This window comes from Pyxicephalus adspersus, chromosome 5, assembly GCF_032062135.1.
Source record: "Pyxicephalus adspersus chromosome 5, UCB_Pads_2.0, whole genome shotgun sequence".
Lineage (NCBI taxonomy): Eukaryota > Metazoa > Chordata > Amphibia > Anura > Pyxicephalidae > Pyxicephalus > Pyxicephalus adspersus.
In genome coordinates, this window is record NC_092862.1 from 3,866,130 (window position 1) to 3,890,345 (window position 24,216).

The 24,216-nt window shown below is 41.5% G+C and overlaps 1 long non-coding RNA gene across 1 annotated transcript in view; it reads left to right on the forward strand.

Annotated features, from left to right (window-relative positions):
- LOC140331936 (uncharacterized) overlaps window positions 1-10,187 on the forward strand; it is a 46,933-nt gene extending 36,746 nt beyond the window's left edge. The window contains exon 4 of the long non-coding RNA XR_011920985.1: window positions 10,123-10,187. This is a non-coding gene — a long non-coding RNA (uncharacterized lncRNA). The remainder of the gene's footprint in view (window positions 1-10,122) is intronic.
- Window positions 10,188-24,216: the final 14,029 nt, after the last annotated feature.

Consider the following 24,216-nt stretch of genomic DNA (forward strand, 5'->3'; position numbering starts at 1 on the left):
TTCAGTTGATATGTATAAAGCAAATCGTTTCAACATCTTGAGAATTTGTTCAGTAATTGCAATGCAAGTCCATTACAAACAATGAATCGTCTGCACACCTTGCAAATGAATTTATAACAACTTCCAAGAATTTTAAAAACATCACAAGTAGCTGGAAACAAAAAGGAAAAAATATCAGAGCGGAGAATAAAGGCGAGAAGAATCTCTTGCTGTCTGCTGTATTATATATAATCTATGACATTGGCAGGACTATGAAAGACCTCTCCAAAATGTTCACCTTCTGCCGCTATGAGGTTGCCAGGATCAGGCGGAGTGTCGGAGCCACGCTAAGTGTGAAAAATTGATTTCATTTGGTGTCTGTCACCGCAGCCGCCTTACACACTAGAAGAAGAGAGTGAGAGATTCACTGGAGAAAACTTAGGAAAAATGTTTGAAGTTTCTTTCTTTACAGACATAGGTAAGTAAGTAGAGGTAAGTTTAAAGAAAGTTCTTGGAAGAAAAAGGTCTTTTCCTGTAGAATGGTAATGAATGATTTAAATCTAATATGAAACATGGATCAGCTATAAAATGAGGAAACTTGTTATCATTTAGGTGAGTTTTCAAAGCATATTGGGACAACTACTGTATATACTCTGTGTAACTATATGTATATACTACTACTTATAGCATAAACCAAGATTTTTTTCTTCAAAATGCCATTAGAAAAAGAATCTTGGTTTATACTCAGGTTACACCAGTAGATGGTGCTGTGCCTTTATGTAAAGTCTATAACAAACTCTTACTGTCAAAGACATGATTTTGTAACCACTTTACATGAGGATATAGCACCATCTGCTGGTGGCCAACAATAATGTACAAAAGTTCGTTCAAGAGCACTGAACCTATTTGACCTATTGAATTGTATAAAACCTTTTTAACATGTAAAGGAGGAAAATTTAAATTCTAATTGTTGTCTCCTTTTAAATAAATGTTTTAAAATTAACATACCATGGATGTAATTATTTATGTTAATTTATTTGGCATTTAGTTATAGGTTTAATTCCTGACAGGTAAAGTGGGTTTACCTGGGGTGAGAACTAAGTGACAACCAGTCTTCACCAGAGTGTGGGTCAGCTGCGGGATAGCACCAGGTCACCACCAGGAACAAGAGGCTACGGTGCAGGAACAGTCAGCTGGGTAAGTCCAAAGCTGGCCAAGGTTGAGGCAGGTGGGCGGCTGACAGAAGAAGTGATAAGCGACAGGCTGAGGCAATGAAAGGCAAGCAAAATACGCTGAGCAATGTGACCAGATAACATTGCTAAAGATCCAGCAGTGTCTGCTAGGACTGCCAAGACTTAAAAATGCATCCTAATTTTTAGTCCTATCAATGCACACACATGTGTAAATGGCAACCTGTGTGCAAAAATTTGTACAATTTGGTGCACGTGTAATTGCACATTCGCAAGAGCATTGGGGCCCATTACTGGTGGATGCATACCATAAATGTGGTATGGTAACATATTTCTATTTTTTACTGACTTGACTGTTAGCAATGAGGACATTTTGCACCCTAGGTTTGTATTTGAGTCAAAGCATTTTTCTTGTTGTTTCAGGTAAAAGTAAGTACCGTACCTTGGTTTATATTAGGAATGGTTTGTATTTGAGAATATACCTAAAAGAATTCCAAAGGGAATAAAATAGCTGGTGTCTAGTTAAGGTTCGACATGTTACAGAAATAATATGCTTATCTGTTTGTTGTTATCCTTCTAAACTGGCCTGAGCACTAAAAGGTGGAATTTAGCAGTATCTCCACGTATGTCAATGCTTTTTATTAGGTTTTTGAGTTCTCACCTCTCACACGCACTTTCCTGTTAGTCAGTTTTCATAGCTTCTGTCCTGTCCCAAAGATGGGTTGCAGTATTCTAACCCTGGTGGGATTCCTCCTTCCTTGTCAGTTCTTCACCAGAGCCATGTGTGGCGCACAGAGCACAGAGACTTTTGGCAATAGGCAGAAGAAACACTGAAATGGTGCAAAGTTTGTAAAGAGAAACTATACTCAAAACACACATAAAAAACCCCAAAACACACTTACTTTCAATCCTGTGTCGTCCCAGCAAACCAGGTGTCGCCATCTTCGTCTTCTCTTCCGGGTTCTTCATCCTACGTCACCCGACCCAGGCACGAGATCGGGTGACATAGGATGTAAAAAAAAAAATGCCGATCTCACTGCGCATGCGTGGGATCAGCAAATTTTTCTCTTTGAGTAAAAAGGCTCCTTTTGCGCATGCCTGAGATTCTCACGGATGCGTAGAAGGAGCGCCCAAGAGCCTCCCATGATGCCTGATGTAGGTATCCCGAGAGGCTTTGTGCTCCCATTTATTCCCGACCACCTAGGCAGGCAAAAATTAGGGGGCAGTGCTGCACCCTTTTTTAAAAAAATTGAAAGGGTGTTGCACCTTAAACATACCCTTTTATGTAAAGTGAAAATTCGAAGTATAGGTACGCTTTCAGTGCCAAAGAAAAGCAAATACTGTATCTGACAAAGCAGCCCTGACAATGCAGTCTAAAACAGCCCTAAGTTAACATTTTAACACCTGAGGAACTCTTAAATAGTTTTCAGATCTTGGGGAACTCTTGCTAATAATAATTTATCAGGGGGCCTCCTAAAATGGTGGCCATTAGAAAGAATGCCCTTAGAGTGGAGGTTTATTAGAACGCCACAACTAAAAACACATTGGAGCCATGCAGCTGGCTCAACTAAGTGACGTTGGCTCTAGAACTTTGCAGGCATCACAAATTGGAGATTGATTAGCCACAATTCATGGAACCCATAGCACTCTTTGAGGAACCCTCAGGTTGGCTGGTCTGGAGCAAAATCGAACAAAATCTGTTGATCAGACAAAGGCTGGATGCTCTGGTCTCATTTTAATGTCTGCTAATGAGGCCAGGTGTGCAGACTGTAGAGTGGCTGATCTTCAGTGCAAAGCAATGTCTAATAGCTGGCACCAGAGAATAAGATCCAGCAGCTTCATGCCCTCTATATACCCCAGGACAGAAGAACATACTAACTATTTGTAACCCCAGACCCTGGTGCAATTGGGGGTGGATCTTTTCACCGGTAAGCTTATCATTGTAATGGGCAATAGGAAAGAAAAGTGCCAAGCGGGAGTATGGCAACTCTTGGTACTCGTAGAAAGTGCAAATAAGTGCTGGCATGCCTGCATTGTGGGCCAATCACAATGAGCTGTACCCGAAGCATGCTGTGTTAGTAGGGAGGTGTCTAGAGAGCTGAGCAGAAGATAAGGAGAACCCCAGCTGTGTGTTGATACTCATACTTTGTCCAATTAACAGGGTGAAGGTGACACAGGAAACTGCAGGTCTGCATACAGTATAATGGTGTCACTCTCCGGACACATAGCGATTTGTGAATCACAAGGGTGACATTACTGGATCTTGGCAGGTAGAATGGTTCACATGCATATATCCATCCATTCCATCTAATTAGTTATGTGTCTGCTATAAAGTAGCAGAATCCATCTTCATTAATGGTAATTAGATACATTGTTAAATATTAGCATTTATCCGAAAAGTTTTTATAACACTCCACATTCAATTTGTCAGGATAATTAAATGTATGTAATTTATACTATTTATAATAAAGAAAACTGTCATAACAGTAAATGAAAAAACCTGAACTGAGTGAAATTTGTAGAACTGAGCTTTTCTAAACTTTCCAAGGTATCGTGCTGTGTTCCTGCAACCTCATTGGCTGCGTGCTTATGGGGCCTTAGAAAATAGAGAGCCCAGAGACAGCTAGGCATTTAGAAAGAAAACCCTCGGCCAAGTTTGTATTGCTTTCTATGTTCCATGTTGGATTGTTCCAAAGTGAATCCTAAGTTTTGGTACAAGACTATGGTACAAGACCATGTTTCTGGTGCAAAGAATTTTCTTAAAGTGAACGACCAATGGTAAGCAATGGAACAAGCTCCAACCCTATTCGGGGAAAAGTTGCTAGGATTACGCAAAAAGATTCTGCAGGACTTGACTGTCAATTTGACAGCTAGGACTTGCACCTGAGCTGTGCTCCTTGCAGCACATTGCCCTGAAACCAATCATTCAGTTTTTCAGCCTTTCCACCCTAAGCCAATGCCTATGTTGGCATTACAAAAACCCAACCTCGCCATCCACCAAATTACCATGTGAGGGTTTGTTCTACCTGAAATTATTTTAGTAATGCATGCACCAAAACTTATAACAGCAAAACACTATATCATGTTGCAATATAATTGGGTGCCAGCCCAGGACATTTACAAATAAAATGTGCCCTAGTATATACTGGCCATACTATGTGTTGCGAATGGTCATATGTAGACGGGGATAAGGAGATGATACCAGCACTGATGTTCTCCATGCACTCCAGCACTGATGTTGGTGGGGGATTGGAGGTTGGGCTGAACTATCTAAAGCATCCTAAAGATATCTTATTAACCCCAAGTGATCTGTTTCAACAGAGGTTTAGGTTGTATAACATTGGAAGCCACACTGCTGTGTCAAGGCACTATCACTATCATGTTGCGATACAGTTGGGTGCCATTCATTCTGGAACCCCAACACATCTACAAATAGAACCTGTCCTAGTAGATGCATCAAAACATGCATTACGGTGCCCGTACTTGAATGTGCCCCATGCAGAAGCAATCTCTTATCATGGGTTGTGGTGTACTAGGGCAAGTTTCCTCCGTAGATGTGCGGGGGTGCCAGAACGAATGCCCCCCCCCCCCCCCATTGTACCACAACATGACAGTGTGTGTTGCTGTAATGCACCCTTTACCAGGCACCATATTCTACTCCAAACTGACTAATTTTCCTGACTCCTCTGTAAAATTCATCTTCTCTGCCTATTGTCATGTTCCAAACTTCAGGTATTTAAATGGGTCATTGAGATGGATCAGTTAGTTACTGTCAGAAGGAAATCTGCATGCAGACAGCTCATGATGTATGGCTTATGTAAGAAATGCCAGAAAATGACTATTTACTCCATGCACCATATTAGCATTTCTCCTTTGCTGCCGAATGATCTCCTACTGCTTAATTTTTAAAGAAATGGGTGAAATTATCAAGAAAGCTGACAAAAAAAAGCCTCCCTGAGGGATTATACTCCTTGTTAAACTTCATTTAAAATCCATCCTTGATCCTCTTACGGAATTTGTGTTGTGATTGAGATGGAAAACACAATTGAAAGGACGCGCACATATATTTCTTCCCTCTGCCAAGAGCTGAGAGGGATTTACATATTTATTATAAGTTAGACTATACCTGATCTTTGCAAAATTCACAACTTTTTTTTTCTCTGCTCTTCGCACGGAAATTTTAATGGGTCTTTGGCAGACGCTGACCGAACTCATTTCCTGCGCAAAGTAGAGAATACCTGCAAATCAAACAAGTTATAACTGTCTGATGGGGCCACAAATTGGTCCTTTGAGGGCTTTTATTATGGCACATAATGTCTGGTATGTGCAAAGGTGGCCATACCTTGGTCAATGGGTGCACAACCATTGGCCTAGATATTAATTGCCACCTGGTGAGCACTGTGCACCTATCAGCAAGCCCTGTTCTTTGCCCATTCCATGCCTCTCCCCTGCTTGGACCACCAGTTGAGGGGAAAGTTCTCAGAGCAGAGTGATTGGCATTACATCTAGCCAGGAATGTGAATTTCCAATGAATATTTGTTTATGGATCCAGTATATGTTTATATAGAATCCTAAATTAAATATTTGAATACAGACCAATGTATGGTCAGCAATATGCTTGTCAGATACCATAATGGGCCTGATTTCATCAGTGAAGCTGGGTGATAAAGCAAACCTGAAATGGATCTGGTCCAGGATTGAATACATTTGTTAACACATAGCAAATGACTTTTAGGAAATCCATTCCAGGTTTGCTGGATCACCCAGCTTTGCTAATGAAAGTATATCCTCTCCAGCCTTGCAGAGCTTTAATAAAATGGGCCCAATAGATCTACAGACTTAATGTTGACCCAGGTAAACAGGAAGGAAATTTCTTCCCATAACCCAGGGATTTTTGCTTTCCTCTGAGTCGGCTATGTCCATTTGGTTTTATTTGGGATATGCTGGTTTCCAATGTGTTTATTTCCCTAGTGGTAGAACTTGGGACCTGTGGATGTCTTACAGGTTTGGTTGGGGACTGGAGCCTTGCTGAAGAAGTAGTATGGATTGCTGCCATTACCCTTTACAAATCAATGCTTTTAGCCCAGACTAGTGGGGTCCAGACCCACATACCTAGCACCAAATGGCTCTCGGGCCACAGACAGGACACAAGTGGTGTAGTAAATCAAACTATTGTTTGTTATATCAGAGAAAATCTCAACTTCTACAAGATAATCTGCCACTTGCCAACTCCAGGGAATAGTCAAGAATTCCATTGAAAGGTCAGGTCACAGGATTTGTTTGAACAACAATACTTATCAGCACTCTATCTGCGTGGCACCACTGAGTCTAATCCATTTGTAAGTTCTGTTTTGATCAGTGTTGTACTCACATGGGGTTAGTAACCTTCTTTACTCCCTAAATTTCAGAGCTCCAGTAATTGACCTCTCTGTAAGAAATTATGATTAATATTGAGGACAATTTCCAATATTATATGAATATTAACTAAATAAAAATAACTCCTCCTGTAAGTTCTAAGGCGGTCGTCAACAAACGAGAAAACACCCAGCAATAAAAATGGTATATTGTTTTCAGTATCATATATGTGGGAAAAGAGTTACATAACACAAATATAAATACAACAATAATAACAAAATTATAAACAAGGCCTACAAGCAATAGTTACCCTCCTTTGACCAGAACCATTTTGTGTCCCTCCCCTGGGTCTTCTGCTTCGCCCTCCTGTGTTGTCTCCCTGTCCCCAACTTTGTATTTTATCCTGGTTTTACAACGCTTCTTTGTTGTGTAATACATCTCCCCATTGCCGTGTCTCTATCAACATAATCCATCCTTCACCTAGGCTACTACGGGTTTGTCAGCACTGATGGCCACATCAAGACTCTTTATCCCAGGTATGATAATAAGGTACTGGAACTCCAAATGTTCCCTCTAAATGTGGCATTAGTCAAACACTGGATTTATTAGGTTGCTACCCATCAAATAATGTTTTTGTCATGATCACTAAGAGAGAAAGGCAGAAAAATTTTTGGATATAAAGGATCTATAAACAAAACATACAAACTCTGGTCAACACAACGTATAAACTATTACAAGCCTGGTAATACATGAACAAAGCCTATATAACATTTATATTACCAAGGTACATGATAATATTGTTGATAATAATAATTAATATTATTTGACCATACCCTGGAAATCTTACAACTCAAATGGGAACTCTGAACCCTGAGATTAAATGGGGGAAACTCACATGCTCCCTATACCAGTATAAAGTTTTGCAAGGGCTCTTCAGAGTGGCAGAGGAATACAAGGAAGGTAAGTATTTAAGAAACAGGTCCACTTTAAAGCCCAACTCTGGTCACCATTTTCCTTATTCTAGCTATCGAAATACACGTTCCCTAAATAGGCTGCAGCCATATTGCGTGTTGTGAATAGTCATATGTAGACAGGGATAAGGACATGATACCAGCACTGATGTTCTCCATGCACTCCACCACTGATGTTGATGGGGGTCCAGGGGTGAGGCTTAATTATTTGAACAATCTAAATTATATCTTATCAACCCCAAGTTATTTGTATCAACAGAGGTTGCATGGATTTCTAAACATGGAAGCCACACTGCTGTGTCAAGGCTCCTCTAAATGGATGGAAGTCTATGGACACAACGTGTCTTTTTTCAACCTGAGGAACTACCTAAAAATGTGAATTTGGTGATCTGAAAGGGAAAAAAAATGTGGTGTATTGATAAAAGAGAGAGAAGGGTGCATAAAATGGAGCAGCAGGTTTGGGAAGAACATCATTGGAGGTAAAGGGGAAGCCTTCAAAAATTGTCCAAAATTGGAACCCATTGGCCATGTATTTTTAGTTGACGCCATTTTGCTAATTTGTTTTTTACAATACATTAATAATGCTTTCATCCAGAGATATATTTCATTATCGGCAAAGTATAAATAGTGCAATAGTTCCACTTTTATATTTAGGTAGGGACTGCAAAACATTTATTTGTCTAATTCCATTTCCCCCACGCCAAGATGAACGATCGTCCAGGTCATTTTTTTTTTCCCAGTAAAAATGAATCTTGTTTTGTCATTAGAGTTGATGTTTTATTGCTGTCTGTGGATTCTGCTGTAATTGTCTGGGTTTATTTAATTTATTTTAACAAGGAGTTATGTGTTTTGAAGCTAGCTTGACCCATTAATTTAATCTGGAGAGGAACCATTAAATTAATTTGTTTGATAATTAAAACAAAAGAGGAAACATGCAGACACCTTCTTGACTTTAAAACTCTTTAGAAATTACAGGAAATATTCAGCTGCAGATTCAATTATTTATGGAGGAATCATAGATCTAGTATGTGTACACTGGTACCACCTTTATGGACTGGTTTTTTCATCTTTGCCCATATTACATATCCTTAAAGCCAAACTCCAGGCTCATTTTGAGTCAATAAAAACTGGTCACCTTAGTACTGATGACAAGCAAAAAAACAGCTCTGGCTGTAATTTTCATCCACTGGCCACTGCTGACCCATGCAGTACTTCTTCTCCACCACAAGATGTCTTTTGCATTCAACCAGGGAATTAGTGTGAGTGCAGGGAGTCATGGACCCGCCTCCTGAATGTGAGGATCATCCTCCAATAGAGAAGAAGGCAGTGAAAGAAGACAGAATGTACCACAGGACTGAAGATGGTAACCTAAGAATAAAAAAAAATATTTCACAAACGTTTACTTTTATATTTTAGCTGCTAAGCAGGTAAATGCTTAAGCCTGGAAGTCCTCCTAGAACTTGTTCAGGTGGAAATCACATTCATGGTGAATTATAAATTGACCATTATCTTGTTTGATACTCATTTTTGGCCATTTGGAGTCCTTGAATTACTTATTAGCTCCCTCATATACCTGGATCTTTCATGCTTGCTCATTCAGTGTTACAAGATTTGTGCTACGTGTTCTTTGTGCTGTGTTATGGACTTGAAAACCTTGAGAAGTACTTCTTTATTCAGCATGATGTTACTTTTTCTTTTCTTTGTCTTTTGATCCTTAATAAAAACTAAGAAAAAAAATCAAATTAGGGTCACCAGGTCAGGAAGAGCAAATAGCAATAGACTTATCAGTTCTTCTAACCCAACCATTCTCTACCAAGGTTCCTCTATGGATTAAGCTTAAGGTACTCACCCATCTCCGAGCCAATGCCAATCATTGGCATGACACCAATGATCTTTTGCCTATTATTATCACACAGTATTTATATAGCGCTATCATATTACACGGTGCTGTACAATGTCCATAGTCATGTCCCTAGCTGTCCCTCAAAGGAGCTCACAATCTAATGTCCCTACCATAGTCATATGTCTTTTAATACGGTCTAAGGTCAATTTTGGGGGGAAGCCAATTAACCCAACTGCATGTTTTTGGGATGTGGGAGGAACCCGGAGTACCCGAAGGAAACCCACGCAAACACGGGGAGAACCTGCAAACTCCAAGCAGATAATGCCCTGGCCCAGATATGAACCTGGGACCTAGCGCTGCAAAGGCCAAGTTGGGTCCTTTTTCCCACCGACCTCCGATTAATTGTGGGTTTTCAGAGTCAGGAAATGTTTTTGCAAGGGTTCTCCTGAGGTAAATAGTTGCGAAGGACAGTTCTAACATTTCCTCATTCCACCTAAAGATTTCGATTTGTTTCTGCACCCCCAACCCATCCCTCAGCCCCATTTACCTGCTGAGTTTATTACCTGTGTGATGGGCAGCCTTTCCTACCCAAAGGGAGGCTCAGAAGTTAGGAAGAGGTAAAGGTGTAGCAATGCTTCCAGTTATATCCAGCAATTAGTGAACACAATTCCAGCATTGGATCCAGAAGGCCAATTTAAGGATCAAAGCTGTGCCATAGAATTGCTGGGTGTTCTTTCGCTACTTCCGCTCTGACCTTTGTACCTGATCCTGTTTTGTCTTCCAGTTGCTAATCCTTCTGGCCATGGCTGACTCCTGACTGCATTTTGAACATGGACCTGCCTGTTGTTTATGCTTTGAACCATCCTGCCCTAGTCCTGTTGGGTTCTGCTTGTGACCAACTGTTGACCTTAGCCTTACCAAGCTCAATACGCTTGCTTCTCCATGGTCTTCTGGTCTTGAATGGTCTATTGCTCCTCAGGAGCACTCCATTGTCAATTATTTCTTCTCTTTTAAGCCACCAGTTTGGACTTACAGTACCCATATCATGTTGTACCCCCATGCTGTCACCCCACCTGAGGCCTTTGGTCTAGAGGAGCAAGGGAACCACCTTCATCACCTCCAGCCAGTTCTATTTTGCTCAGTTTAAGATATTGTGTAAGCTCGGTCTCACTTAGATCCTACACATTGGTCTATTTCCCCCCTTGGCTGCTCAGACATGGAGATCCATTGTTGGAGAAAGGGGAGAAGGTCACATGTTACCTATATCTGGGGGAGGGGGGGCTATGGTAGGCGGTTAAGTATCAGCGAGTACTCCATTAAGAGGACCTGTCACTTCTGTGGAGATTCCCCAATGTCCATTCGTTTCTAATTAGAATTCCAACACACAAATGGAGATTTAAAATTTGACAATAAATCTTCCCGTTGTTCTCTGCAATCCGCTGCTTAATTATTTGATACAAGCACGTTTTATTGTCATTTGCTTAATTTCTGACAGTATAATTTGATATGATTTTTACTGAAGGGCTCAATGAAGATTTTGATTGCCCCCGCAGTTATTTTGAATTACAAACACTTTTTTGTTCTTCAAACCAGTGGCAACCCGGGATTTAATAAGTGCAGTACAGTTTTTTTATTTTTTAATCCTTAAGGCGAAGCAGATGAAACATTATATTCAGTACATTTAAATGGAAATATAGCTTTTCTCTCATAAAAGCGTAATCTGTGTTATTACTGTTTTATGAGATTTCATATATAAAATGAACAATACAAGATCAAAAATTATGAATAGAGGAAAACAGAAGTTTTACAGAAAGGGGAATTAAAGAAGAACTCTGATCGAGATGGAAATCACCAGCCAATGTAGGCGGCTTTATAGTGGACCTGACAATTTAGAATGTCTGTAACAACATTAATTAATTAAAAAAAGACAAAAAGTTTCACTTTGTATTTAAAGAGACATCCTTGAGGCCCAGTAATTGACTTTGATTAGGCCCATGAATTCATCAGTCTGCTGCAGACAGGAGAAAGTATTTCCTTAATCTCCTTTGACTGGAAAACCCAATAATAACCTAGGAACTTGTATGCAGACTGCCTTAGATAATAGCCACATGTGACCTGAAATACAAATAATGGAAGTGGCGGCCCAGGGACAGTCAGGCTGGAGAGGAAGGGGCTAAATGATGTCAGATGTCCGCTTACTACAAAGTTAGGCAAGCTTTATCTGATTTGCTGCAGCTTCTAAGACACATTTTGAGTAAGCAAATTCAAAACAGAAAAACAATGCTACTTACAAATATAAGAAACTTCACAACTTGCAAGATTGGTTATTTCACTGCAAAATCAATGATCAAAAAATCAATGCCCTCCTCTCAGCTAGAAATGTAAGCAGAAGCTGAAGTTATAGGCAAATTTTCTGCCTCTGTATTGGACCTTTAATATGATGGGCAGCCTTTTCTACCCTAAGATAGCCTCAAGAGGTGGCAAAGGTGGAGGTATAGCAATGCTTCCAGGTATATCCAGCAGTGAATGTGAACACCATTTCAGCATTGGCTCCAGAAAGCCAATTTATGGATCAGATCTGTGCCATAGAATTGCTGGATGTTCTCCTGCTATTTCTTTTGATTCTGTTGTGTCTATCAGTTGGTAATCCTACTGATTCCTGGACATGGCTGACTCCTGACTGCATTTCAAACATGGACCTGCCTGTTTTCTATGCTCTGAACCATCCTGCCCTGGTCCTGTTGGGTTCTGCTTGTGACCAACCGTTGACCTTAGCCTTACCAAGCTCCATACGCCTGTTTCTCCAAGGTCTTCTGGTCTTGAATGGTCTATCTCTCCTCAGGAGCACTCTATAGTCAATTCTTTCTTCTCTCTTGGCCCACCAGTTTGGACTTACAGTAACCATATCATGTTGTACCCCCATGCTGTCACCCCACCTGAGGCCTTTGGTCCAGAGGAGCAAGGGTAACCACCTTTATCACCTTCTCCAGCCAGTTCTATTTTGCTCAGTTTAAGATATTGTGTAAGCTCTGTCTCACTTAGATCTTACACATTGGTCTACTTCCCCCCTTGGTTGCTCAGACATGGAGATCCATTGTGGGAGAAAGGCCTGTTGGGTTCTGCTTGCAACCAACTGTCGACCTTGGCCTTACCAAGCCCTATATACCAGCTTCTCCAAGGTCTTCTGGTCTTGAAGGGTCTACTGCTCCACCACTAACACTAGCGCTCCTTAGGTAATGCTTTCTGCTTGCGTCTGTTCTTTGGGCCACCAGTTTGGACTTACATTACCTATACCATTTTGTACCCCCATGCTGTCACCCCACCTGAGGCCTTTGGTCAAGTGGAGCAGGGAAACAACCTTTATCAGTTTGGTCCCCAGCAAGTAATATTTTGCTTTATGCTTTGGTTTATGACCGAGCTATTTTAATGCAACAATGATTTTACTAAGCTCAGACCCGGCTAGGAAAAGAGATTCAAGATGAGGAATCACATGAGATTTTTGGTTTGTTATTGGAGCTTGGCTTCTCAGAGGTCCAAACACTCAGCCACTTTGTGGTTCCCCCCTTTTCCACCACTATCAGTTCCTTGTTTTTCCTTTATTTCATTACAATCTATACATTAATCTCTATATGTGACGTTGTTTTCTAATGTACATGATTAGAACACATTAGGTTGATTAATGCAGAGGGTAATCTATTTGTGATTGATCAGCAAACAGTCAGCATCACTTCCCATGCAGGGAGCTTGATGGAATTCACTCAATTTGCTGTCAAACAGATAGAAGTTGAAACCTTCAAGAAATGCCTAGCGTTAGCATTTTTTATTATGGACAGAGATTGTCAAAATAATGGAAACATACTTTGAAAAATGGGGTCCAGGATATGTCTAAGCATTACCTTAAAACTTGAACCTTAAACCTGTTAGTGCAGAAAGAAATATCTTTTATTATGATGAGGGAGCTTAGTTCCTAATAATCTAGGCATGCCCCAAGAACTACAGCTCCCAAAAATCCTTCCCTACATGCAGTTGGCAGTCCAGACAGCAGCATAGCTTTCAAACTGATGCCTATATGTGAAGAAAGGGCCAGGAGAGGTGGGGTTCTGTAGTCCTGGGGTTCTGCATTGCCTGTCAATGCTGGTTGGGATTCAGCGTAGTATGGACACTGTATTATTAGTTCAAACAGTAAGAAGCTGATTGGATTTCTGGAAAATCAAATTGCACCATTGTGATGCAATTACACATTAATACACTAGCTACTACAATGTATGATGTGCATGTTACATGCAATGTTGGGGGTTGTCATCCGAAGGGCTTGTACGCTGAGTATTGTCGCACAATGCAGTGTCCAGCACATTGTGCTATGATAAGAATGCAGCCTGCCATGTTTTGAGTGCATCGCTATGCATTTCAAATCATTTCAAATGGGCTGTTTAATGCACTGCAATACAACATGCAACAATGTGTGGTGCAAATGGGCCCTTGATCTTTCATTTAAGCACATCACCCTGACAAATACAACTGTAGAGGTGATTTGTATTCCACAGATTACCAATAAAAAGAGGAAGCAGTCACAGAAATCAATTACTTGGAATTAGTCTTCAAGTTTTGAACCATCAGTCTTTGAAAAATGATGGGATGTGTCAAATGGCTATAAATGGACTCTGAAAGAGATCATGTCAGCAGCTTAAAAATTGAGAAATAATATCCCTTGCAATAGAATAATTATTATCATCATCTTTGAAGATGGTGAGGAGTGTGTATGGTGAATTGAGGACAGCGGAGGTGTCACCTGCACCCTGCACATTGGTGATGGAAGGGAGTGTTAGCAGCACTCAGGACAGTTGAGGTTGATGGTGAGCATATGAGTATATCATATAATACAAATATGTCACCTACGCTGAAGACAATGAAGGTGGAGTGGAGTGTGTCCATAGAACTGAGTGCGGTGGCATAAGTGGGTAGTGTATGTGTTGGTCACAAGGACGATGGAGGTGTTGGGGGGAGGGGGGGGGGGTTGTCATCTGCACTTAGGGCAATGAAGGTAGAAGGGAGAGTGTGTGTAGTAATGAGCACAGTGGAGGTGGTGGAGAGTGTGTCTAAGACTGAGAACAATGAAGATGGAGGAATGTGTGTCACATGCCTTGAATACAATGGAGGTGGAGGGGAGTGTGTCACTTGCACTGGGGACAATGAAGGTGGAGGGGAGTGTGTCACCTGCACTGGGAACAATAGAGGTGGAGGGGGGGTGTTACCTGCATTGGGGACAATAGAGGTGGACGGGAATGTGTCATCTGCATTGGGGACAATGGAGATGGAGGGGGGTGTGTTACCTGCACTGGGGACAATGGAGGTGGAGGGGAGTCTGTAACCAGCACTAGGGACAATGGAGGTGGAGGGGAGTGTGTCATCTGCATTGGGGACAATGGAGTGGTAGGGGAGTGTGTCACCTGCGCTGGGGACAATGGAGGTGGAGGGGGGTGTCACCTGCACTGGGGACAATGGAAGTGGAGGGGGGGTGTCACCTGCACTGGGGACAATTGAGGTGGAGGGGAAAGTGTCACCTGCATTGGGGACAATAGAGGTGGAGGGGAGTGTGTGACCTCCATTGGGGACAATGGAGGTGGAGGGGAGTGTGTAACCAGCACTAGGGACAATGGAGGTGGAGGGCAGGTGGAGGTGGAGGGGAGTGTGTGACCTCCATTAAATTTAATAAAACTAATAAAAGAATTAAAAATTTCCCCACATCAGAGGTAGCCTGACCCCGACAAGCCGGATAGAATGATAATGATTGGAAGTTGGTGGAATCTTCCAATAAAGTGATTTTGGAAGAAGAGAGATCAGGGAAAACAGAATTAGGAGTTTCCCTCCTAAAGAAAATAAAATTCACAAATCAGTAGTGGCCCGGTCGCACATTACCAGAAGAATAAAAGACATAATTAGAGCCGCCATCTCACGGAAAGGCGAATAAAAAACGGACACTTTTATTTATTTGCACGACTTCTGCGAAAAGGCAACTTATTATTTTTTGCTGTTCCCAGCAGCGACCCGAATAATTGCTTCATTTTGCTGATCACTTTTTACATTTTCAATTTGTCGGCGGATGGCTAAAAACAAGCCGGTGTTGGACGCGGCACGCCATTTGTCAGGCTGCCTCCATTCTGGTCTAGTTGATGCTTTGTAAGCTCTCTGTAGCTTTTAGCGGCGCGTGTCTACGGTATAATGCACATGCAAATTCCTCTCTCAAAAACTCATTTGGTTTCTTTAGCTGTTCAACTACATGGAAAATAATTTCATTTATGGCTGGCACACTTACAAGTGACAGATAAAAGTATTATGAAAGAAGGCCGTTCTCATGAATATACAAGCGGCGGGCGTCAGCCATGTATGAAACGCACTGGGCGCACCGACCGTGGTCTCACCTGCAGAAGTGCGGGGATTAGCCAGGGATTTGCTTGAAGGATTTTCTCGCTCAAATTTTTTTTTCCCTTCATTTGTTCACCCCAAAACACTTTTATTCTTTAATAGAATCTTCATGGTTCTGTTAAGTTATTTATTTATTTTATTGTATTTGGAGATCATTGAGGAGGAAAATACATTTACTTTGCTGTCCCTATCTCTGTGGAACAGGCTGAAAGGAGCCATTTGTCGGGAAGTTCGCTGTCTCCGCCATCAAAGTCAGCTCCTTGCTATCTCTGTGCTTTGTTATTCCTCCCTCTCTCTGTTCCTTTCCTCTCCTCCTTTCACTCCCCATCATCTCTGCCATCCATTTATAAAGGAGAAGCCATCAGGTTTGCAGCTACTCAGTTTTAGAATTTGATGACCCATGGGGTACATTGATGACTGCAGATTGACTTGCCAATCATCCCCAGACCTGGATTAAGTCTGAGCCACTGGCCACTGTTAACCATGGACATAGCTGAAATATTTGCAGGAATCGTAAATAATGGATAGAGTGAGGAGTTTTGTACAAAATGTGGCTGGAGTGTGTGTGTTGACAAGCATGCAGAATGAATGCTAGCCAATGTTCTACAGAAATCAAAAGTGAATGTTAAAAAGTGAGATTTATGGCCTTCTACACCTTATTGTCCACCCCCCCCCCCCCCCCCTCCCATCCTCATCCTTTTTCAAACACGTGTGTGATGCATTGTTGTACGTGTGAGTGCATTTTGATGACAATCTTTATTGGCTTCAATGGAAAAATCCATTAGGCAAAAATGGGAATCCAACGTTAAAGTGAAATCATAACAGTCTGGCTCAGTTTTATTTTAGGTTACAGCTGGAATGTTGCAGGGCATTAACATGGAGGGTTAAGGCAATAATTAAATGGGCTACTGAAGTAATTAAAATACCATAAAAAGGTGAACATACTTTTTCTTTATACCAGAATCAATGAACGTATGTGGATTCCCTTGAAAGGTTCCAATGAAAGGTTCTGTTCATACTACAACATACAAACACATTGTAGACAATTGTTCTCTTCCATCCTTGTGGTCACACTTTGGTGAAGATCTTTTTTTGTTCCCCCATGACTGTACCCTGGGGTAAAAAGACAGCTCCATAAAGACATGGGGTCACCAGTTGGGTGTAGAGCCGGGGTGTCCAAACTTTTTGCAAAGAGGGCCAGCTTTGGTGAGGTAAAAATGTGTGGGGGACGACCATTAGCACATACTCAGGGTTAGTGTGGGCATGGTATGCGCGGGACCCACACAGCACACACCCACCATGATGACGTGAGAGATTCCCCGTGCACGGAGTCCGGTGTTAGTGAGGGCTCTATGGAATCAGAGAGGATGTGGTCCATGTGGGTCCTGCACAGCTTACACCCACTTTAATGACGTAAGGGATTCCCTGTGCACACATGGGGACTCCCATCCTGCTGATTATGCCCACCGAGTAGCAGGAAGATAATTGCAAGGAGGTTGATCAATTCTAATGAAATATAAAATAGCTTTTTTGTACGTGTGTATTTTATACTGTGGTCAACATTGCTAGAGGGCCGCATATTACTGATTTTATGACAGTGGCTGTGTGCTGGTGGAAATCTGAACAGGGCCCGGACTTTGGACGTGCTTGGTGTAGAGGAATTCCAATGTCCTGCACAGAGCCCTGACCTCAACCCCACTGAACACCTTTGCAATGAATTTGAATGGCAATTGCAAACTAGGCCTTCTCTCTCAACATCAATGTCTGATCTTACAAATAGAAACAATTGGCTGAAATGCCCATTTTCTAACCTAAATCTGTTGTCATGTGACATTCTGGTCCTGTGTCTTCTCTCTTCTTCCATGACAGGAGAAAAGGTCCTTCATTTGTTGTCTACATCCCCACCTGTGTAATATGTACACTTACTATTTGCTGAGGACCAACATGGCGCCCTCTCAGGATCAGAAAAGCAGACTGGAATGATGAAATCAGCATATGGGGACCCGATACTGGCAAGGTCTTAGGGAACCTTGTCTATGTCCAAAGCACACAATACATTAGCATGGTGGTCAGTGAAGAGAATGCCTTGTAAATTGTTGACCATTGGGAAGAATGTCATCCTTACAGATAGCCAAAAAGTTTGGTCTTTACATACACAATAAAGTAAACCTCTGCACAGGCTAGGCACCCTAAAACATTTACATACAGTATTTGGGACAAGCACTCTAGAACAAACCTACATTCAACCGTAGGCATTGTGGCGTAATTCATTTTCAAAGTTCACAGATCTCCTTCCATTTCTGGTTTCACCAGAGGGGAATAGTTTCAGAAAAGTAAACAGAAAAGTAAAAATAATAATCAAGGAACAGAGCAATGGAGGATCTGTTTGGGTGGTTAGTTGTCTTATACCACAACCTATTCTTCTTGATACAGAAAATATTTGACATGTGTTTTATATTTTTCTTTATCATTTGTTTTTTTGGATCATCTTTTACTTTGTTCATTTATTAACAATATTACTTTTCTGTTCAGACCCTTTGCTCATTCCTGAAGAAGCAGCAAAGTTCTGTGAAACGTGTCCAATGAAACTATTCCCCTCTGGTGAAAGCATTTTTCCATGCTATAGAGATATCTCTAGAAGGATTCATATAATTAAAACAAAACTAATGTAAAGGGTTATAATATTTATTTTTTGAACCATGCCTATGTATGACTTTTGGGTGGACTATGTACCGTTTTAAATATGTTTAAACAAATAAATCTTGTTTATTACTTGAAAACACACAGTTGTTCTTCTCCTTATTCCATGAACTCCTATACACAGGCTTAGACATTACATCATTCTGATTTGACCAAAAAGATGACCAAGACCTGAACCCAGAAGAAGATATCCAGAGACACAACCTGCCCACCACCCTGAGCCTGTGATCCATACGGGGGACATGGACCTCGGCTCTGGCCAATGCGGCCCCAGCGGAGTCAGGAGAAGGAATCGGCCAGAGCGGCGGACCAACGCTGGTTTAGAAGTCAGAAGATGAGGAGTAAGCAAGTTTGAAAAAATGGGTTTTGAGTTAAATGAGCGGAATGTAGGAGCAAGCCAAATAGGATGAGGAAGACGGATGTGATTTAGTCCCACGCAAACTTTAAGCCCCCCATACGGCCCCTGTTCTTTCACTTTACATTGGCATCCTCACTGTGCTCGGAGGAGGCGAATTTGTACCACTCATCCTACCTGAGCTGTAATCCCTCCAATTACCGCCGGTTTACAAAGTAAATGACAAACATCTTAAATCTTCATGCTCACAATAAACTCTCCTCCCGATAATGTACGGAAAATCAAAGACAAACATGCAATCTTCCTCTGTTATGCGGTTGCACATTATACTTTGAAATGATAATTTACCCAAGCTCTTTGAGATAAAAATGCAATCCCAGCCTGCTTTAATTTCCCCGTCTGTTGGCATGTAAATTGATCACTTCCTCTGTTTGGTTATCTCTTTCCATATCAGTTCATTTATTTGTGGTGTGCGGGGAGCACCATCACAGCATCTAGTCCCCACATTAAGGACTGCTGAGTTCACGGGACAGCGATTGAACGTGGCTTTGTTGTCTGCTACGAGAATCCATAAAGGGATCCATAAAGTGATTGCAAGGTGTTTGTAGAGAAATATCATGTGATAAAACTCACAGCTCCCACTGAAAAAGAACTTGTAGGAAATACACAGACATGATTCTATCATGTTGGCATTGGACATAGATTCAATAAAGGCTGATGGAATTTATCAGTGATGTACTCTATATGACCAAAACTCAGCTGAATATTGGAGTTCAGCCATATGTAACCAGTGCAACAATGGTCTCCATCTGCTCCCATTCACTTGCATAGGAGCAGATGGTACTGCAGTTAAGCTCAAAGCAGAATGCTGCAGCTCACTGTGGGTCTAAAATAACTGTTATTCAATGTTTTTTCCCTCCTTGATGTTCTGGTCTATGCATTCTTCAGTACACCTTATTGTATAGGTCACTTTGGTTCTTTTTAGATGTTGGGTGCTTAGGATGTGCAAGCTTTTGTCTCAGTGCTGCTAAGTTAAGAAGACACAAACATGTGATTTTTTTTTTTACATTTCAGCTACATAATTTATCTTCTTTCCTCCCTGTTGGTGTTCCCCAAGGGTCAGTCCTTGGACCGGTTCTCTTTTCTCTGTACACCTCCTCTCTCGGTTGTCTCATATCCTCCTTTGGCTTACATCTGTATGCTGATGACACTCAAATCTATCTGTCCACCCCTGACCTGTCTCCCTCAGTCCTGGATAAGGTCTCATGCTGCCTGTCGGCCATCTCATCATGGATGTCTGACACTCATCCTGGATAAAGGGGAACTCATCATCATCCCCCCCTCAAATTCCAAATCCCCCCCTGATATATTTCTAACTTTTACTAACACTCCCCCTTCCCCTCAGGCTCATTATCTTGGTTTCACCTTTATTCTGCCCTCTCATTTACCCCCCAAATTCAGAACATTTCCAGGTCCGGTCACTTTTTATCTGCGCAACATGTCCAAAATTCGCCCCTACCTGTCCCCTGAGACCACCAAACTCCTTGTACATGCTCTTATCATCTCCCTTCTGGACTACTGTAACCTCCTCCTTTCTGGTATTCCACTAACCCGACTCTCCCCTCTACAATCTTATATGAACGCTGCAGCCAGACTCATCCATCCTTCCCACCTACCTACCCCGTACACAGCCTTCCTACCTACCTACCCTATACACAGCCTTCCCAGCACTCCTATTTCGCTGCATCTCTTTGTAGTTCTCTTCATTGGCTTCCATTTCACCTGAGAATCAAATTCATCTCCTGTGATTTGCCTTTAAATCTCTCCACAGCTCTTGTCCCACTTACCTTTTTGACCCCATAGCTCCTCTCTCCACCCCTCCAATGACCTGCTAATGACTTTCTCACTCATAACCTCATCACACGCACGGCTCAGAAACTTTTCTAGAGCTGCCCCAACTCTCTGGAATGGTCTTCCTCGTCCTATTCGGCTTGCTCCTACTTTCTGCTCTTTTAAACGAACCCTCAAAACCCAACACTTCCACCTCACCTACCCGTCTTCTTCTGCCTCCTAACACTCTCACTACTTCCAACCATTCCATATCCCCCTCCTATTGTGTGATACTTCCCCACCTCCTAGACTGTAAGCTCCTCAGGGCAGGGTCCTCTCCTCCTCCTGTGTCACTGTCTGTATCTGTCTGTCATTTGCAACCCCTTTTTATTGTATAGCACTGCATAGTATGTTTGCAATATATAAATATTGTTAATTATTATTATTATTATTATTATTATTAATAATAATAATAATTGTTTTATGGGCTTTGTTTCTATAGTGCAGAGGGAAGGGCCCGGTTCCTATATCACAGCTGATCTCTATGAGTTCAATAGGAAAGGTTTACCATCTAACTGTATCACTCCCCGCACCATTTCTGAAAATGAATGAATCTAATACACAGCTGATTAGGCGTTGGACAGACCTGGTGAGTTAAATGAACACATGTTGCTCCTTTATTTTCTGTTTAACTAAATCTTTATTGTGAATTCAATAAAACTAATTATAAGTCAGGACACCAAGGTAATAACAGCACAACTCATTAACACCTCGACAATAGAACACTGAAACATTGCATTGCAATTTGCAAACACACTCTAATAGCACACACTACTGCACGGTGGTTTTTTCTTTACTTTAATGAAGAAATTGGATTGTAGAATGTAAATTTTCCCATTTGTTTGTAACCTTTTCATAAAGTTTTTACACCTTAAAGGTACAGGATTATTTTGGTGAAAAGGCTGAAATGAGTCAGTGATGGTTGATGGTCATTGTATGTGATCATGTTGGCTGAAGAGATGACCAGACAAGGGCAATTATTTTCTTTTTTACCGCCCTATTCCATAATAAACATTGTATCCTAAATATACCGTATTTTTTGCCGTATAAGACGCACTTTTTCTTCCCCAAAACTGGGAGGGAAAAGTTGGTGCGTCTTATACGACAAATGTGTTATAAAATAATTAAAATAAGATACTCACCCGATACCCGATCCTGCGTGTGTCTCCTGTCCTCTCTGGCTGCATGCAGCGTGTTTCTTCTCCTGTCTGCAGTTCAGAGTGAAAGAAGCCGGCACAGCGCCCCCTGCTGATCCCTGCCCCAACTGCAGTACAGTGGAAAAAAAGGTAAGAACGGCACAGAGTGATCAGAAGGGGAATTTGAATGGCACAGAGTGATCAGAAAGGGAATTTGAATGGCACATGAGTGATCAGAAGGGGAATAATCTTTCAGAATCTTTTTTTCTAGATTTTCCTCCTTTAAAATTGGGTGCGTCCTATATTCCGGAGCGTCTTATACGGCGAAAAATACTGTACTTGGATAAGGAAACCCACTTTTTCTTATTGGTAATCAAACTGGAATCCAGTTTCGGCCTTTAATGTAAAGCTCTAAACAATATTTGTAGAAGGATGCAAAGTATGAACAAAAAAGTTTCAACTCCAAGATGGAGTGATGTATTGATTAAAGGTACTACTACAAATCACTATGAAGATGATCTTAAAATCCAACACAAATAAAAACATCAATACACATGATTCAACATACTATATCGAGTATTTCTACTATCAGTTTATAATTGGTGATGGTAATTCTTTTGTAAGCTCAATACCCAAGTTACAAGCTTGTATCGGGCACTAGGACCCAAACACAACGCGTTTCGCAGAACTTGTCTGCTTCATCAGGAGTATTGTAACATGGGTATGTAAAGATAATTTTCTAATAGAAATGCATGCTCATCGAACAAAATATTAGTGGCTCACATTACCCTGGAACAAGACTGGAATTGCTTAGGCCACAGCAGCTTGTTATTTAAGGATAAAGGATATATGTATCATCTTCCTTACATCCAAGTACATATCATATAAAGTTTGTATCGATTTTGCTTCTTTTAGATGTTCAGTTTGTCTCTCTCAACTTGCTGAGATTGCATGGAAATCATCACCTCCACAAGAAAAAAAAAGATTAAAATCCAAATAGAAGCTAAAGTGGAATTAAAGATGCTCTGCGCCGCATAATGTGGTTATTAAACAGTTCCTTCAGGTCCAGAGTGCAGTGGGACCCAGTGAGAATGATTTTAAGAATTGTTAAATAAATATGAAATTTTAATATATAGTGGTTTGTAGTAGTACCTTAAAAGTCCCGCTATCTCTATACATCACTCCATCTTGGAGTTGAAACTTTTTTGTTCATGTGAATTTTGGGATTCGGTCAAATATTTGCTGTTTTGTAAATAGGGGTGATTCAAAATTAGAAAAGGGTGCAAAGTACAATATCCACAGCCCATCAGTGTGCCCATTTCCCCCTGCAGGAAATCTAAATACCCCATCTTCTTACTGCAAAGGAATATGAGCCTAATTGATCATGGTGCCCATGGTTTGCCAATGGCTGTTGCATACCAGTCTATGGAGGATGCAGGAAGCCTTGGAAATATCTGTGAACCCTGAAGCTGCTTAAGGGGCCAATAAATCACAAACTATTAACTTACTCCTAAGCACCACCTAACATATACTCTTAATTGGAACTTCAAAACCTGCATTACCTCTTAATCCCCCCCCCCCCAACCTAAACCCAAACATTAAACTCCCGGCTAACTATATATGTAGTAAGACATATATTATTTCAGCTCTTTATTGATTATCACAATATATATACTATATATATCAGTAATGTAAAAATTTGGCCTATCAACTTCATGTAGTCTCTGTACAGCAGCACTCAGGCTTTGAGAGTAAGAACCAGGACTATGTGCCTTAACCACTACTAACCAATGCACTCTGTGTCTTACATACTCCTGACCCCAGCACTCTATGTCTTACATACTCCTAACCCCAGCACTCTGTCTTACGTATTCCTGACTCCTGCACTCTGTGTCTTTTATACTCCTGACCCCTGCACTCTGTGCCCTATATATTCTTGATCCCTGCACTATGTACCTTACATACTCCTGCCCCCTGCACTCTGTGCCCCACATTCTCCTGACCTCTGCACTTTGTGTCTTACATACTCCTGACCTCTGCACTATGTGCCTTACATACGTCTGACCCTTGCACCCTGTACCCAACTTAATCTTCACCCTTGCACCATGTACCCCACTAACTCCTGACCCCTTTACCTTGTGTCTTACATACTCCTGACCCCTGCACTATGTGCCTTACATACTTCTGACCATTGCACCCTGTGCCCTACTTACTCCTGACCCCTACACCATGTGCCCCACTTACTCCTGACCCCTGCGCTTTGTGTCTTACATACTCCAGACCTCTACACTCTGTGCCCCACTTAGACCTGACCCCTGCACTCTGTGCCCCACTTAGTCCTGACCCCTGCACTCTGTGCCTCACTTAGTCCTGA